A 7,546-nucleotide genomic window follows, 5' to 3' on the forward strand; every position below is an offset into this window, starting at 1 on the left:
ACTCTGACTCTGCTACTTATAGCTGTGTGACCTTGGTCAATTCTGTGCCTCAGTTTCTTCATCTTTAGTAATAGGATAATAATGTTAACTTCCATATAAGGTGGTTGTGAGGATTAAATAAGATGGAGAAAGGAAAGGAGAGCAGACGATTTCCTGTGACCAGCATTCCTATTTATTCGATGTGGTCTGCAGATACTCTCAGAAAAGACAATGGCCTACGTGGCATTTCATGGTTCTCTGGTGGGCCCAGTTCAGCCTTCCCTCTCTGGTGAAGCTAAGTCATAACAGGACAGTACTCTGAAAATAGTGGTTCTGAACTCCTGTAGTATAAACGTTTTTTTAATATAACACTTTTTTCCCCCTTTTTTTGCATTATTCCATTAATCAAGGAAACCCATAATGACAAACAGCTTCTAAGAATTCAGGAACACTTTTTTTTTTTTTTAAAAAGATTTTATTTATTTATTTGACAGACAGAGATCACAAGTACACAGAGAGGCAGTCAGAGAGAGAGAGAGAGGAAAGCAGGCTCCCCGCTGAGCAGAGAGCCTGATGCGGGGCTTGACCCAGGACCCCAAGATCATGACCTGAACCGAAGGCAGAGGCTTAACCCCCTGAGCCATCCAGGGGCCACCAGGAGCACTTTTAAGTGAATTTATGGAAGAGACTCAGATACTGCCCAAGGCCTCCATGCCAGACTACATGAGGCTTGAGCTCTCTTGTAGAGCCTATAACAGCACAGTGCTCCTCTTGTTTCCTTGAATTTCCCCTTCTTTAATTCCTCATGCTTACCTTTACTTCCACTTTTATGCCATTTGTGATGAGCCCTGGGTCAAGTCCAGAAGCTCAGCCCCTTGGCCATTTGCTCCCAAAAAATCAACCATAAAGAGTTTTGTGAATGTGGTAATCTTCCGGAAGAGCTGAGAGTTTCCTTTACTCCATAGCCTGCTTGCTGTGCTCTGCCCTCTGGTTTCTGCTCAGGGCCTTTCAAAGCCCATGCTTTTGCCAGGATCCTTCCCAAAGATCATGTGCCCCCCATCTTCCCACAACTAGAGTTTTCCCTCCCTCTGACAGCTCTTCTCACAAGAGTGTGTCCCTACTAGGTCAGACTGCCTAGCTTCCCCAACCTGTCTGACATTCTGTTATTCATCAGTAAAAACATTTTTGTGTTTGCATCAAATGATAGGAGTTATGTGTTATGCATATTGTTTATACAAAGCCACAGACAGGGCTCGCTTTCTGTATGTATTTAAGGTCTCCGGGTACTAATTACAGTGACCAGGGGGCCCCAGGACTTAACAGACTGGGGACCACTCACAAAAATCTCTCTACTATCGATATTTTATGAAGACATTGTCCATGGATTTTTTTATATTCTCGTTCTTATCTGCTGTTGTGTCTTAATAAAAACCTAAAGTTCATCCCACTTAAGAAAAATTGTGCATATTTCCATTTACCCTAAATTTGTCCCCACTTTAATTTTTTAAAAAAATATTTTACTTATTTATTTGACAGAGAGAGAGAGATCACAAGTAGGCAGAAAGGCAGGCAGAGAGAGAGGGTAAAGCAGGCTCCCCGCCGAGCAGAGAGCCTGACGCGGGGCTCAATCCCAGGACCCTGAGCTCATGACCTGAGCCAAAGGCAGAGGCTTACCCACTAAGCCACCCAGGCACCCCTGTCTCCACTTAAATTTTAAGCATGTATTTCCTTTATTACATTCCAGGCCCTAGTGAACACATTCAGTATACTTCAATATTTTATAGGCATTGATCTTTTCTACCTTTGGCTTTAGCTGTTCCATCTTGAATAATGCTGATTTGTCCCCATGTTTTAGCTTCCAGCTCTTATGGTACCAGCGTGGGAATATTACAGACAGTTAATGTTTTCAGTTGCTCTCATGTCAATACATTTTGCTAATTGCATTGATATTAGAAAGGAAGGCATCTGTCCGTTTTCTCCTCTCGGGATTGTTTAGGAGAAAATGCTGACATGACATTAATAGAAATTCTTCTGTGAAAGATTTGTTTTGCAGTAAAGAAAACTTGGAGATTTCAATCTCTTCTAATCGGTAAGCAAAAATTTTGGCCCACTGGACAATCTTAATTTTTGTGGTATAAACTAGGCACTAGTTAAAACCAGGGGTGTAAGCACTATTTTTATTTCCTCTGTTTGTCATTACTGAACCCTCTTACGGTCTTCCCATGAGAAAAGACCAGGTACCCAACAGTTTAGTTCTGGACCAAAAAATGCAGTGATTACTGGTGAGTGCAGAGTCAGCAGCTGCAGGGAGTAGGTTTTGGGTTTAAAATCTAACATTCAGAAAATACTTATTAAACTTCAACTATGTACGTACCAGGTGCTATTCTGGCAACATTCCTGATCCTCAGGGGCTTATAGTTTAGGATGGAAATCAGACGAGACCAGCGATCGGAAAACAACTTTGATGCCGAGTGGTAACCTCTTGAGAGAGGGCGCAGATGGGACCCCTGCGAAGGGGGAGAACCCACCCTGCTGGAACCAGGGAAGATTTCACTTGTGGAGCCTTAGGGGTGGCCGGTGGTGGGTCAGGGAGAGCATTTGATGCAGAAGGCAAGGCGTGGAGGTGGGAAGGTGGAGGACAGGTATGAGAGCAAGTGATTGTATGAAGAAAGGTAATGAAATTTCAGTCTGCCATGGTAGGTTGTGTCTGAGGAGGGAGGATCTTCAGGATGAGGCTAAGAAAGTTCTGTGATCCATGATTCTTCCCCAAGCCCTGTAGATCTGTAGGGTCCCATTTTTTTTTTTTTTAATAGTATGTGTACTAATGTATACTGGTTATTCTGTTTATATGCCCGCTAATTATATTACTTTGTGAGTAATTTGAAGTCCTGGTAAGTCATTTATTTATCTTTATATCGTAGATACCTAGCAGGACACCCACCACATGGAAGGTGCTTAGTCCATGTGGAATTGATTGAAGCCCATCTTAAGTTTTGCTTTGTTGCAGGAATAACATTCATTACCTGAAAAGACATCTTCCTCTCACCTTCCTTATCCCTCCCCATCACACACACACACACACACACACACACACACACACACACACACACTTTCCAAAGGAAACACGTTTTGAAAGCTGACTTTTTCCTCTGAAGGTTACTGATTCCCAGTTTTCTTACTGAATTTGGCAGGATCTATTTTGTATGAGTTGCAGATTTGAAGACTGCAAAAGCTGTTGTCAGCTTGGTGATTATATTTTATATTCTCAATTTTGTGGGGCAACAGTGTGTGAAAGATTTGGACTCAGTTGTCTCAGAAATTGCAGATTACTGGCAGCATTCACTCTACTAGTTTTAAATAGAAGATATATTTATATCTTTCTATCTATCTATCTATCTATTTATCTATCTATCTATATATCTATCTATTTATCTATAACTTTTGATGGTCCCCATTTCTACAGAATAAAGTCCAAAATTTTGCATGGGATTTAAGACCCATAGCAATATGCCCAAAGAACCTCTTTTTTCTCGCTGTTTTCCCTCTTGTGCTTACATTTTAGCTAAAGAGAACCCCTCACCCTCCACAGGTTCCATCATCTCTTTCAGTCCTCCTATCTTTGTGGTGTTCCCTCTGCTGTATATACGTTAGTGACTGTAACAAACTTCCCAAACTCAGGGGCTTAATATGTTTAAAATATCCTTATTTTTGCCAAGATAAGAGTGGAATGCAATCACTCTTAGAGGGTGTCCTTTCTCCACATGTTTTCAGGGATCCTGGTTTCTTCTATCCTGTGGCTCCCCCATGTTCACACCATGACTCCCAAGGTTGTCCTCATCATCTCCAGGCTAGCCAGCTGGAAGGGAAAATGCATGAGAGTCATGAGTCAGGGGGCCAAACAGGCCAAGCCTGGAAACAACAGATGTTACTTCTCACATTTTATTGGTCAGAACTGACACGTGCCATGTCTAGCCACAAGGGAGACTGGTCAGCATAATCTGGCAATGCTCCAGGAAAAAAAGGAAATGGTTTTTGGTGACTTGCTAACCAGTATCCTCCACAGTCTTTCCTTCTGGTCACAAATTATTCCATTCCTCCTTTCTTTCATTGAGCATACACATTTCTCTTGATAACCCAAAGACCTATGAAGTCAGTAAAGTGGCACAAATTTCAGATCTTCAGATGATGAACATGGTGTCTGGATGTGGCCTCTTGTGGCAATCTGTCAATAAAAAGGTGATTCATCCCTTCTCCTTCTCAATGTACAGTGGTAAGTCAGGTACAGGATGATGCTAAAAAAATCCAAACAACCCCCTTCCCCCAACCTCTTTTGGAAAACAGAAGAATGCAAGACACTTAGCAATCTCTCATTGCTAGTATATATGAAATCCTGAACAGGCATTATGAAGGATAGTATCCTGTCCTCACAAGATGGGGTGGGAATTTCCTTCCCAGATTAGATTCTGATTTTGCTCTCCTGGTAGAACTCCCTTGTCCATGGTCCTTGGTCCATCCTCTGGGAGGGTCTTCCATGTCCTATTTTCCATGGCTACAATTAAAGGAGGACATTTGGGAGTGTATTCTTCTTGAAGGCTATATAACTTTCATAGCCTGTGTCCTGTTTGTGCAAGTGTGAGGTCCAGAGGATTGTTCTGATGCTCAAGTAGTCCAAGGCTTTTTCAGGTTGGGATTATGTTTATTTGGCAGTACAATTCACTCAGAAACATAGAAGGCTTTCAATTTGCTAGTGTCTAGTGAGTTCCATGTGCCAGTTAATATATCCAAAATTTTGCCTAGATGTCATTCTCAAGTCTTATTTGCTTTTTTCCCCCAAGACCTTTCTTCTCAATTTAATGGTGGCTACCTTGAGGTCAGTAGATTTGGGTGGAGGCCATACCATTAATGTAATCTTTGTAATAATATTGAAAATTTCAAACAATTTATATTATTGTTTGCTAATATTTCAAAGAGTAGTATATTAAAATATATCATCCTTGATAAATTAATATTCACTTAGAAAATCTTTTTACAGGTAATATATACAGGACTTAAATTTAAAAATATAAATTTTATGAACATTTTAAGAATTTTTGAGATTTTGGCTATAAATTTTATTATAAAAAATTAGTTTGAAACATTATCAGAAAAGAATACCTGAATTCCTCTGAAACCACTAATTCTATTTAGTTATCCAGTTGCTCTTTTCAATAACATTAGTAAGAAAATACATTTACAGTTTTATACTGCAATCATATGTCAAATAATTAGAATAGAATAAATGTTGACATAGAATAAATGTTGACAATAGATTAGGTGGAATATTGTTTACATATGTTAAAACAATTTTTTTTCACTCATTTGAATTAAAAAAATGAAATATTTGGGATTCCTGGATGGCTCAGTCAGTTAGGCGTCTGCATCCACTTAGTAGGGAAGCTGCTTATCCCTCTGCCTGCTACTCCCCCTGCTTGTGCCCTCTTTCTGACAAATAAAATCTTTTTTTAAAATGAGATACTAAAATCTTATTCTAATGCTCCAAAAATGTTTGCCAACTTTTTTTTTTAAAGATTTATTTATCTTAGAGAGTGTGGTGGGGAGGGGCAGAGGGAGAGGAAGAGAGAATCTCAAGCAGACTCCCCACTGGATGTGGAACCTGATTTAGGGCTCCATCTCATGACCCTGAGATCATGACCTGAGCCAAAATCAAGAATCAGATACTTACCTGACCGAGCCACCCAGGCACCACTGGAAACATTTTTCTTAATTTTTAACAAAGAAATCTATCCCAGTGACTTTAGTAATAGTCATTATAACCAGATACAATTACTATTTTGTGGTCTTAATAGTTTATGGAACTTAATTATGTTTGAAGGTGTGATGAAGTAGCTCCATCTTTCCTTTTGGTTATGTGGTTTGAAATCATAGTTCTGACTAGTGGACATTCTCTTGATGAAACCATGAGGTAATGCATTCTTTGGGAAATATATACTGACAGATGGGAAAAATAATCTTATGAAATTCTGCTTGACATATTGGTCAGATATCATCTGAACAAATCACTTTGTAGCTTGGTCATGTAAAGAATATTCACAAAACCTGTCTGAAAATCCTTATCTTAAAAAAAAATCCAAAAACATTAAAATGAGGTAGAATAAAGCTAGTAACATCTGAAGATTCTAGTTATATTACCAAACTCCTTGTGGTTAATAAGGTAATGGAACAAAACAGATATGGGAACAAAATTCATTTATACTGATACAATTCTTCTAAGAACGCATACCAGTAATTCTTGGATTTAAAAGGCATCATGAAAGAAGGTACCAATAAAATAAGGCATTTCAAGCCTATGAAAAAGACTTTCAGAATGAAGACTGTAGTTCCGGTAATCCAAAGTACTTTCCAGAAGCTTGAATGACCCAAAGTAGGATTTATAAAGATTAAGTTGTAATAAAGTGACTGAAAATGAAAGAGAAGAGGAAAAAGGGGAGCCCTCTTACACTGTTGATGGGAATGCAAGTTGGTGCAGCCACTTTGGAAAACAGCGTGAAAATTCCTTAAGATATTAAAAATAGAGCTACCCTATGACCCTGCAATTGCACTACTGGGTATTTACCCCAAAGATACAGATGTAGTGAAAAGAAGGGCCGTCTGTACCCCAATGTTCATAGCAGCAATGGCCACAATCTCCAAACTGTGGAAAGAGCCAGGATGCCCTTCAACAGACAAATGGATAAAGAAGATATGGTCTATACATACAATGGAGTATTATGCCTCCATCAGTAAGGATGAATACCCAGCTTTTGTATCAACATGGATGGGACTGGAGGAGATTATGCTGAGTGAAATAAGTCAAGCAGAGACAGTCAATTATCATACAGTTTCACTTACTTGTGGAGCATAAGGAATAGCATGGAGGACATTAGGAGAAGGAAAGGAAAAGCGAATTGGGGGAAATCGGAGGGGGAGACAAACCTTGAGAGACTGCGGACTCTGAGAAACAAACTGAGGGTTTTGGAAGGGTGAGGCCTGGTAGTGGGTATTAAGGAGGATGCTGCGTGTGGTGCGTAAACAATGAATCTTGGAACACTGAAAAAATAAGATCCTGCCAAGAATACAAGTAAACAAGTGTACTGAATCTTTGGGCACTTTTTCTTAGAAAAAGCCCAAATTACAGTGCTTTTGTTGGCATACATTGAAGTTGTTAGAAGCCCATGTTTCTGAAGCTTGGATTTTCCACACATCCTTTAGGCATGGGGATCATCTAAATAAGAACATCTCAGAAATGAAGGCAAGGCCCTTCTCCTGTCTATCTTGTTGATGAGCACTTTGGGAGGTTGATGCTGCTGCGTTATCCACAGTTCCTAGAGGGTGGCATGACCCTTGAATACATTTTCTCTGATCCACATTCCTTTGCATCAGGACTGTGTTTCTCTAATGATGAGAGGATGGAAGTTTCACTGTGGTGTCAGGGACAGTGGGAGATAGTCCTACATCTTCAGTCAGGGTCCTTACCTCCAAACCCCACTACAACTAACTTTGTTAGCCTCAATAGCAGCAGCAAATGGGA

The 7,546-nt window shown here is 39.9% G+C and overlaps 1 pseudogene; it reads right to left on the reverse strand.

Moving 5' to 3' along the window:
* Window positions 1-5,839: 5,839 nt before the first annotated feature.
* On the reverse strand, window positions 5,840-7,220 carry LOC111142904 (annotated as a pseudogene).
* Window positions 7,221-7,546: the final 326 nt, after the last annotated feature.

Source organism: Enhydra lutris, unplaced genomic scaffold (assembly GCF_002288905.1).
Source record: "Enhydra lutris kenyoni isolate GAN:26980312 unplaced genomic scaffold, ASM228890v2 scaffoldscaffold9, whole genome shotgun sequence".
Taxonomy (NCBI): domain Eukaryota; kingdom Metazoa; phylum Chordata; class Mammalia; order Carnivora; family Mustelidae; genus Enhydra; species Enhydra lutris.